We start from the raw sequence: 11,613 nt of genomic DNA on the forward strand, positions 1-11,613 counted from the left end.
TCAAGACATGGCTTTTTCAACAAGCGGGCCTGACCTAGGGTGAGTTTTAAATAGGGACAATTTTTAACGATTTTAAAGAGCCACAGCTACCAATATTTGGGTTTTAATTGGTTTTTAGTAGGGGAAATTATTTTGTATGATGTTTTAATATGCTGTGAGCCGCCCTGAGTCCCATGGGGAGAAGGGCGGCATATAAATTTTGTTAAATAAATAAAATAAATAAATAAACAATATTATGGAGGAAAAGGCAAGTGGGAAAAAGATAAATGAGAAATTTATACAAAAGAGAAATGAAAAATGAAAACAGCAGATATGAACTGGAGTACCAGACCCCATTTAACCAGTGTAAAGAAGCGGGAATTTTAAAAAAAAAAGTTTAACTGTCAAGTATAAAGCTATAATAAAGAATGAGGGTCTAGTAGAGTATTAAAATGTTACTGAATTGAAATATATAATTAAAATGTGGTGATAAAATGCAGGTATAAGCAAAACAAGAAAATTATACCTAGAATACTTTAGCTACTTTTATTTTGATAATCAAGTAATACTTCAACTACATCTTCCCTTAAATCTTAAGGAGCAAACATAATTTTTTTTTGCCTTTATGATGGAGCCAGAACAGTTGAATACTGTATATTATCTTTCAGCCAAAGTACAGCACCTTGAGTTTTCATGCAAATATTAAGAGGAAGGCCAGCCAAGCAGCATTTTATTGTCTAAATAATATATAGTTGCAACAGCATTCAAGTTACACATGGTAGCAAGATAGATGCTTACTTCACAAATTGTTTGAAATTGTCTTGAAAATTAATAGAGATCCTCATACCTGAGATAGTATTGCAATGATTTCATGAATGTATATTGGGGAAATAGTTCTCAGTTCCAGCACTTTTACAGATGCTTCTGTTCCGGTATCCATAAGCCAAACATCAAGAATCTGACTTCTGTGAACACTTATTATCTGAGAGATGTAAGGGAAAGATGTACCATCAAAAATTATATTTAACATATCGAAAGTTAAGATGCATTCTAGGCTTGGTAAGTCCTTAATAATGATTATGGATATAATTGTCATATAAGGCGTCAAGCAATGAAGAACTAGTCAACAATTTACTACAACAGGTGGAATCATGCTGTCTGTCTGTGTGTCTGTCTTTACATCTATCTATCTATCTATCTATCTATCTATCTATCTATCTATCTATCTATCTATCTATCTATCTACCTACCTACCTACCTATCTACCTATCTATCTATCTATCTATCTATCTATCATCTCAATATTATATTTCTTACCTCTACTCGGGGCCATTTTCCTTAATATTTAAGCAAGCAGATCATTCCACAATAAGGTAGTAATACAGAATGCTGTGTTTTCTGCTGAAACAGAGTTGAAACCTGATTATGTAATATAATGATTACAATGAAATGTAGGATGAGTTCATAGGCTTATATAAATTGCTTACCTTTTAATGTTATTTTTAATTCATTTCCTTATTTCCTCTAATCTCAATAAGGAATTGATTGTGTTACCGTCTTACTTCCACTTCAGAGCACCAAAAGATTAAAGTATTGCCAACAAGTCTGAAACAATCACTGCTATTAACCATCCAAAATGAATGTTGAATATAAATCTTAATGCAAAAGTATTCAGGGGCCACAATTTCACAATATTCAAAATTAGGGCATACTACTTTATTGGCAATGAAGAGAAAGAAAGATCCAAGTAAGAGAAATCTCTGTAATATTTAGAAAACCATTCAGTGCATTTTATTTTCATCTCATGAAATGATTTTATGTTAAATAGATATGTGTGTTTCCTTCAGCATGGAACACTTGTTTTAGTATGTATGTATGCAATGCTTTTTTGTAAAAAAAAAAAAAAAAAAAAAAAGGTGCAGGAACTCACACATGTCATACAACCCACCTTGCCTACCCTACAAGGTTCCATCCAAAAAAGGTGCCGGAATTTCGTTCTGGGCGTTCTATGACAAAAAAACCCTGTATGTATGTATGTATGTATGTATGTATGTATGTATGTATGTATGTATGTATGTATGTATGTATGTACTTACTTACTCACTTATTTATTTATATCCTGCCTTTATTATTTTTTATAAATAACTTAATGTGGCAAATATATCCAACATACCTTCTTTCTCCTATTTTGCCCACAACAACTCAGTGAGATGAATTGAGATGAAAGTGTGTGACTAGCTAAAGGACACCCAGCCAGCTTTCATAACTAAGGCAGGACTAGAACTCATAGTCTTCAGATTTCTAGCCTGATGTCTTAACCATTAAAGCAAACTGGCTTTATGCAAACCTAGCACAGCTGTATAGATAACCAAGATACATACATTTTAAAAAGTGATTAATACCTATTCTACACTTGTCAGCAAGAATGAGTGACCAATAGCCTTAAAATTCCTTACTTGTTTATAATACAATTGCTAGCAACTGCCCTTAAGACTGAAGCCAATATTAAAAGCAGACTCGGTGGTGCAAATATTTTTCCAGTTTTTGCAGAGCTACAGAGAGCTCGGTCAGGCCGTTTGATGGCAATATAAAGTTCCATTTGAAGAAACACCGGTTACCTGGATACCTCTATACAATGCATTTACCCATAAAGCAAGATACTTGAGATGTTTAATGCTTCTACAATTTGAAAACTCATCTGTTTTATTAAAGTGATAAAGAGAGATGAAGGCAGTACTGAAGATAAAGTTTAAGTGATTTATCATGCAGTGCCTTCAGGCAAGTGGCATTGACATTGATGTTATCATCTTCTGATGTGTCATATAAAATAATAAGGGGAATGTCACTTTTCTCCAATATTTCAACAGCAAATATTTTGCCACAATTTTGAGACTACTGTCTTGATTAAGACTGGATCATCACAGAAGGCCTCTAAACCTACAATAAGACAGTCAAGCAAATTGAGCACTGCAAATTGGAATTTTATGTTTTATGTGCCTTTTAGGACTGTAAACATTTAGTATCAGGATTATATTACAATGGTGATATAATTTTTATTCAGGCCACTTACTGGGTTTTTCTTCTACTTTTTAAGGGAAATGCTACAAGTATTAAGTAAGCTTGGAGCTCCTAGTGCTTTAAAGGCAAGCTCAATGCTTACTTAAATCTAAAAAGCTAGAAAGTTTAATGAATTCAGAGGCTTCAAAATCTGTGAATTTTTTATTTTCTCCTTCTCCCTAAAACTTTCTTCCAGAATTACACTATAATGTAATTGAAGAAAACAGGTTTTCTTTATGGGGAATTCTACCACAGAATACACAAATCTTTAAATACACTTATTAAACATAAATGAGGCTTCAGAAGAGTTGAACTAGCTTAAGCATCATACACTGAATGTTGCTTCATTCATTAATTTAATATTACCATAGGTTAGATGGCTTGCAGATATTATTCAATTATTTTTTTAATCAAAGGGGATCAGCAAATGAGAAGCCACATTACCATCTCAGGGCACTAAGCAACAACCCTACCAATGAAATGATATCAACGGTATGATATGAATGAAATGATATCATGAAAAGTATCAAGACCAAATCACTAGAGATGATGACTCTGCTGTTTTCTTTTGTACAAAATGATTGTTCATCATTCTAGGTTAATCGTCTTAGAAATATAAAGACAATAAAAAATAGGAGAATGTTTAAATACTGTTAATCAGTTCCAGTGCAAACACAAATCCCAAATTAATCATAAGGAGCTAATAGAAGATTGAAGAGGAAATGCCTCACTCTGAAGGCAGCCTCTCTATTTTCACCTGCAAACCTTTCAGGTCACATTTTTGATTATGAAAATATATTCAGTTTGGTATGTTATCAAACTCACACCAGAACAATTAAACAAATCATGTATTTAAAAATATGATTTTAAAACCTTCTCTGAGGTTTAGTTTAGAGCAAGGATTTCATAGGGTTGTTATTTTTAATCTCCACTAAGAAATGCAAAGATTTTTCAATAATTGCCTGAAGAATCTTTGTTTTACAGGTTTAATCTATTCTTACAACAAAGATTATATCTAAAGTGAAACCACCAATAATTCCGACAAATTTATTCATTTATATATTCCTGACAAATGTATTCCTATTTGACAATTTATATATTGATCACACAAACTAGCAGTGCTTTTTTAATTTTTTTAACATGGCAACTGGATGGGTTGTGCCAAGGAAGGGTTGTTGTAGATGTTGGCTTTTTATTTTTAGGTGACTTTTTGGTTTTGTATGGAGGGTTTTTTTTAAATTGACTTACATGACCCACACAACCACTGAAGATTAGTACTTATTAGCTCTCTAGCTCATCATAAAGTCTCAGAGACACACAAAGCCCCTATTTTCCAAAATCATCTTATCAATAAGGACCTGCTTTTTTTGTTTCTCTACTTTTTGGGTGGTTTCCTTTCTGCTCAGGTGGAAAGAGCTTGCTTTTAACTAAATGCTGTTGAATTGCATCAGCTATCATACCATTTAGCAATGTGAAAGTTATTGATAGGCAGGTAATTGGTCTGTAGTTGCCTGATGCTGTATTTTTGTTGGATATTTTATTATCAGGTAGGTTTTGCCAAATGTTAGCCAATTTTCAGTTTCATCTCCTTGCAGTATGTTATTAAGCTGCTTGATAATGACTGGGTATAGACCAGTCAGTTGTTTCAATAAAAATGATGCAGTTCATCTTCACTTGGTGCTGGCCACTTGTCAAATACTTTTATTCCATTTTACAAACCATATACGGTAAATAAAAAACAAACTGAGTTGGACTTGTGACTTTTGCTCGAGGAACAGATGGCAGTTGAGGCTAGGAGAGCCTCTGAACAACTTTGTGTTGTGCACAAATTGCACCTTTTCTTGGATTGTGAAGCCCTGCATTCAGTGACTCACATCCTGATCATCTCTTATCTGGATTATTGCAATGCCCTCTGCATGAAAGTTAGTACTGAAGTGTATTTGAAAGCTACAATTGATTCAGTGGTATGGACAGTTCTGGAGGCCACTAGGGTGGTACATGTAACCCCACTCTTATGCAAGCTATCCTTGTTGCCATCTGCTGCTCAGGTCTAATTCAAGGAGCTGATTATCATCTTTGGAGCTCTATGGCATATGTCTAGGACAGGAGTAGGCAACCTTGGCTCTTTTATGACTCGTGGATTTCAACTCCCAGAGCTGGCTCAGGAATTCTGGGAGTTGAAGTCCACGAGTCATAAAAGAGCCAAGGTTGCCTACCCCTGGTCTAGGATAACTGAAGAACCAAAGGGACTGGCCCGTCTCACATGTTCCAGCAGAGAAGGCTACTGCAGACCCTGTCAGCCAAGGAATTTTGACTGATGGGGTCTTTAAGAAGAGCCTTTTCTGCTATGGTCTCCATCCTCTGGAACATCCTGCTACCAGAGATGAGATTTGCCCCCATCTTTCTGGTGTTCTGAAGGGCCTCCAAGACCTGACTCTGCCATTTGGTGGGGAGTCCTGATGGAGATGTTTCAGGTTGAAGGTGCCTGGTGCAATGACACAAGAAGGAACACTTGCCCCCCACATAAGCCCTTGTTCCTTAATTTAATTTTTGTAATTTTAATTCTCTATTTATAATTGTTTATATACTAATTTTATTGCATTGTAGGATGCCTTGAGTTGCTTTGGATAGCATGATGGGTGGCATATAAACTTAATAAGTAAATACAATTTTCTAAGTATCTTGATTCATTAATCCAAGGTTAAGTTTAAACTATCTGCTTTAAAATGGAAGCAAATGCTTTTTATTAATTTGCCTCCATGCTGCAACAAGAAGGGAAGAACGTTTCATGTTCTAGAGCAAGGGTGTCAAACTCGCCACGTCACATGACATGTCGCGATGTATCGTGACTTTTTTCGCATTGCTGGAGCTGGGATGGGTGCAGCCTCCACATGATGCAACTGGCCCACGGGCCAGCAGTTTAACACCCCTGATCTAGAGGATCTGTTTACCAGTGACATTTGGGGATTACAACAAACAAGGCAAGACTACATTTCACATAATATTAAGTTTTTAAGATACTGTTAACATTGGCAGGTCTATAATATATGGTAATTCTAAATGGATTTGCAAGATGAACCAAAATTAAAATCTAAAGGGGGAAAAAAATCCATCTGCAAGGTTATCAGTATTTTCTGAGATATACTTGACAAATAAACAACTTCCAGCGGAGATAATGGATCGTCATCAGTAAGAATTTAAACATGCTTGGGATAAACATATGTCCATCATCCAACAAAAATTAAATAAAAATAAAAATAAATACATTTAAAAGAAAACAAAAAACTCAAAGGACAGACCCAATGGACCACTAAGTCTTTTTCTGCCATCAGCTTTCTACATTTCTGTGTAGAAGAATTTTAATGTTAAGGAATATTCAAAATAATTACTTTGAATATGGATATGTAAAAGTATTCCCCATACCTGACTTCCAGTTTTGCACCATAGTGTATGGCTGCGGGATAGCTCTGCTCTGCTCCCCACGGCAGAGTTTCATCCTGCCAGGGGGACCTTAAATGGGTCTGAAATTGCCCCGAAGACGTTTACAATGGGTGCTCCATTGATCACGAAACAGCAGAGGTCATTTTGTTTGATCTGGAGGAAGCCCTCCGACCCAACAGGACAAAGGCTAGCATGGCATCAGCATCTAGCCTAAGCTACCTGCAGCCGAAGTCCAAGAGCATGAACAAGAACATCGATGAACAGCATGCTTGTGCTGATACGACTCCACATTCTTAATACATGAGACCCCCTAGACCCAAGTCACTCTGCTCTTGCACTTAAAAAGTTTTCTATTTATTCAGCAAAAAGTAGGTCACACTTCAAGTTAGCAGTGGGAAAAGGCACTTATAGCATGCTGTGGTACTACTCATCCATTGTAAAAACTTTTTAAGTGAGAGTCGTATCAGCACAATTTTTGGGTAATACTAGAAGACACTGTAAATCACTGTGAGGAAATGGTGTAAGACAGCAAGATTGCATGCATTTTAAAAAGCTTATATACTACTGGGTCTCAAAGCAAGGACTGACATTCAACTTAGCAAATGAATTCTGTGCCTAGCCCAATTAAACTCTATGGGTGATTTTAGCTTTTGGGTACAAATAGATATTGTACCAATCAGGGTGTCATGCAGAAACCTTTGTATATTTGTATGTGTTGTATGTATATTAAAAAGAATTCATATTAATTTCTTCTTTTTTCAACTCCTTCCTGGAAGGATTAGAAAAAGAAGAATAGATGTAAGGTTTGTGAAGTATAAATGTTAGTAGAGTAGGAAGGAGAATAAAATATCATTTTACTTAATTCCTCTCCCATGCCCCCACCCCCCTAGTTTATAACATTGCTGGAATTTGTCCATCCCTATTCCTCTCATATGTTCCATTATTCTGTAGGAGCAAAAACTGAGATGTATTTTATGTGAACCAAAATTCATATTTAGTCAGTGGATCTAATCCAGTGAAGGCAAACCTATAATACATGTGTTAAAAATGACAGTGCCACTCCTTTTTTGATGACACATCATCATTCACCAAAACCCAACACCAACACAAAGCACGTCCTGTTCTTCTGCAATTTTTGAAGATTGGGGAGACTGCACACAAATGGGGTATGCTCCTGCACGACCTCTGAGACTCTGAAAATCATGCAAGAATAAATTGTGCTTTTCTGCAGTTTTCAGAGGCTTTAGAGGCCACAGAAGAACATTCTCCAAAGCTGCTTTAAAAACGAAAGTCTTGTGTGTGACTCAGAACAGCCTCGGGTCAGCTGCAGGGGCCTCTCAATAGAAAGAGAACACTGCTGAAACAAGTGACATATGAAATATATTTACTATGCTTTTAGTAAAGTAAACTGCCCAGAGTTGCTTGATAGTGAGATGGGCAGCATACAAATTAAACACAAATAAATATAAGTAAATTTTTAAATGCATTAATTTTTAAATTAAAAAGAGTTCTAAAATATAATAAAAACTAAGATACAGTGCCTTCATTTTTTTATCCAAACTCTTTTGGAATGAGTGAATTCCATACTGTGCCTTAATTCAAGCCTAATAAAAATACAAATTAAACTAATACTTTACATAAAGTGCTTTGAGTACTTAATAGATGTCTGTAATTTAAGTCCATTGTTTGGAGAAAAACTGACTTATGAAATAGATGTAATGCAGTCTACCACCAGAGAGTACAAATACAATAGAGATTTCCAGAAAGGTGCCACAGAATAGACCAGGGGTGTCAAACTCAACTTCATTGAGGGCCGCATCAGCATTGCGGTTGCCCTCAGGAAGGCGGGTGGGTGTGGCCAGGGTGGGTGCGGCCTACTGGGTGGGCATGGCTGGCTCTACATCGGTCATGTCAAGGGTGCCTGTCGGGGCTAAGCCTCTTGGCGCTGTGAGGAGAGCGCCCTACTGCCTGCCGAAACCCCTCCCCCGGAGCCCATCAAGCCGAATATGTGAAGTAGGCCAGGGCCATTTGCTGGCCACTTCCAGGTGATGGTGCATTTCTTCATTCCTCACAAAGGGAGATACCTCCCCAGCATGCACCCAGGGGTTGGGGCCGACGCGGCAGGGGCTGGTTCCTTGCTGTTTCCAGACGGCCTTGTGGAGCTAAGACTGAATACATTTCAGCATAGATGGCCACCACAAAATTGTACATTGGCTCCTGGCTGGCCTAGGCCAGAGCCAAGGCAGCGGGGGCCGTTCCCTCACTGTTTCCAGGATGGCTTCGCGGGCCACATGAAACCACGGGCCGCATCCGGCCCCCGGGCCTTGTGTTTGACATGTCTGGCATAGAAGAAGAGTACTATGATGTAACTTTAGAGATATAAAATATATTTGTACTTATAACTTCTGTAAAGAGCATCAGAAGTCAATTCTTTATATCCTTTTTCTTTCTTTTCTATTTTTCTTCAATAATTTTTATTTTTTGGACTTTTTGCTTTTTTCAATTTATTTCTTTTTCTTTTTTCAGTTTGTGTTACTTTTTACCTTCTTGTTTAAAATTTAAAACAAAATCTTGTTTTAAAAATTTAAACTTTTAATGGAAGTTATATATAAAAGAAAACAAAAAAGGATGAGGAAATGTGGACTACTTCCAGAAATTCAGCACAGGTTTCTCTACATCAGGGGTGTCAAACTCAATTTCATTGAGGGCCGCATCAGCATTGTGGTTGCCCTCGGATGGGTGGGTGTGGCCAGGGTGGGTGCGGCCTACTGGGTGGGCATGGCTAGCTCTACATTGTTTACGTCAAGGGTGCCTGTGGGGGCTCAGCCTCTTGGCACTGTGAGGAGAGCACCCCACTGCTTGCCAAAACCCCTCCCCTGGAGCCCATCAAGCCGGATATGTGAAGTAGGTCAGGGCCATTTGCTGTCCACTTCCAGGTGATGATGCATTTATTCATTCCTCACAAAGGGAGATACCTCCCCAGCATGCACCCAGGGGGTGGGGCCGATGTGGCAGGGGCTGGTTCCTCGCTGTTTCCAGATGACCTTGTGGAGCTAAGACTGAATATGTTTCAGCATAGATGGCCACCACAAAATTGTATATTGGCTCCTGGCTGGCCTGGGCCAGGGCCAAGGCAGCGGGGGCCATTCCCTCACTGTTTCCAGGATGGCTTTGCGGGCCACATGAAACCACTTTGTGGGCCGCATCCGGCACCCGGGCCTTGTGTTTGACATGTCTGGAATAGAGCATTCAGGGAAACAGTGTTATTTAAATCTAGCTTATTTTTTTTAAAGGCAGTTGCCTACCACGTGCCAAAAAGAGATACCCAAAGCATACAATGGAAATTCATACTGAGATGTGATCTGAACAATAGAGCTTTTATTATGCTGGCGCTTGCTCTAAAGATAACTGGGGGGAAAAAATCTACAAAGAAAAAAAAAAGATTTACAGCACCAGATGTTGATAAAGGCAGTTTATTATTAATGAGGAAGAAAGAACACCATTAAAAATAGCATAGAATTCAAAGATGCATGGTTTGGAGTTATAGATGTAATTGAGTCAGAATTACAAAAAAAAGGAAATTATGGGTATATTTCCAAAGAGAAAAACAATGGGAGTTTGACAGGATTAGGATGCTTCCTCCTTCAGCAACAGAAGTGCTGGCAGATGAAGCCATAGAGGAAGCATTCAATCTGTTGCACTTTTATTCTTTGCTAAGACTGTGGCAGCTCAGTGATACAAGCTGGTTTGTTATGCTTTCAGTTTTTAAAATGCAATAGCATTTAAAGCAATCGTGTTATTTATATAATCCATGAACTAATATATGATTATTATTTTCAGATTTGGGGATTTATGATGGAATGTAGAACCAAAGGGGGTGTGATGGCTCATCAGTTAAAATCATTGAACTTGTCAGCTGGAAAGCTAGCAGCCTGGGTTCGAGACGCGAGCGGTGGGCTCCCGTTATCTGCCTCAGCTCCTGCTCACCTACCAATTCAAAAGCATGCAAATATGAGTAGATAAATAGGTACTACTTCAGTGGGAAGGTAATATTGTCCCATGTGCCTGGGCATATATTCATGCTGGCCACATGACCACCAAAATTTCTTCAAACAGTACTGGTTCCCTCAGCTAAGAATCAGAGATGAGTACTGCCTTTTAAGAGTTGGACACCACTCGACAGGGAGACCTTTATCTTTGCCTCTGTAAAACCAAATGAAATAAGATTTCAGTTTATGTACTGTATGGTAAAAATGTCACTGCTTTAAACATTTTGTATGTTTCTTTTTATATATTTTATTAGCTGCTTTGAAGAGCTTCTGTTGGACAGATGGACTCAGATTATAGAAATGTTAATAGTAAAATTATTAAACACAACAGGTTAATTGTAAAAATTACAATTACAAACCCACAGAACAGGCAAAAATATAGTTATTGTTACTGGTTGTTTCCAGTGAAATCCATACAATATTTTATATAACAGATGCATTGTTTGAACTCATTGTATAGTACAAATACAAATTTACAAGTTTATGTTCAGAATATACCTGATTGCAATATATACCTTAAGTGATCACCAAAATAGCAATTCAAGATAATCATCTTATGTGTTTAGTCTTAGTAATTTCCACAATGTGTTGATTTTTTTTTTGAGAAGTATATCTGTAGCTTGAGAATGTTTTCATGACCTCCCTCCCCTCCATAAAGTTATGCATGCAGCACTGTATCATCTGGAATGCTCAGTAACTACAATAGGCAAAAAGTAGCATGTATATATTGCAGAAAATATTTGATTGAGTAAATTGGTCAGATTACCTAATATAGCTTTCAACTGGTTTCAACTTAATCCTCCCAATACTCAGTAGCTGTGGATATTAGGGCCATCTAGATCTGCTGTTTTTATAGGAAATGCACTTCACTATTTAAGATCTACAAACACTGAAAGTCTCTCGGACTTTCATGGTTTGAGCCAGGTCTCCTAAACAATGCCATCTTTTGGGACCCAGAATGTGTGCCTTTTCTGTCATGGAGCTTGCTATCTAGGCCTCCAAGTTTTCCACCCCATCATGTTTAAAAGGCCTGAAAGATTTGGCGGTTCTCCCAGGTGCTGGAATATGTAGGTACTCCTTATGATAT

The 11,613-nt window shown here is 37.5% G+C and overlaps 1 pseudogene; it reads right to left on the reverse strand.

Annotated features, from left to right (window-relative positions):
* The window catches only part of LOC107286067, a 14,763-nt pseudogene extending 8,231 nt beyond the window's left edge, over positions 1–6,532 (reverse strand).
* Between the last annotated feature and the right edge of the window lie 5,081 nt (positions 6,533–11,613).

This window comes from Protobothrops mucrosquamatus, unplaced genomic scaffold (genome assembly GCF_001527695.2).
Source record: "Protobothrops mucrosquamatus isolate PMUCROS unplaced genomic scaffold, P.Mucros_1.0 scaffold243, whole genome shotgun sequence".
Taxonomy (NCBI): domain Eukaryota; kingdom Metazoa; phylum Chordata; class Lepidosauria; order Squamata; family Viperidae; genus Protobothrops; species Protobothrops mucrosquamatus.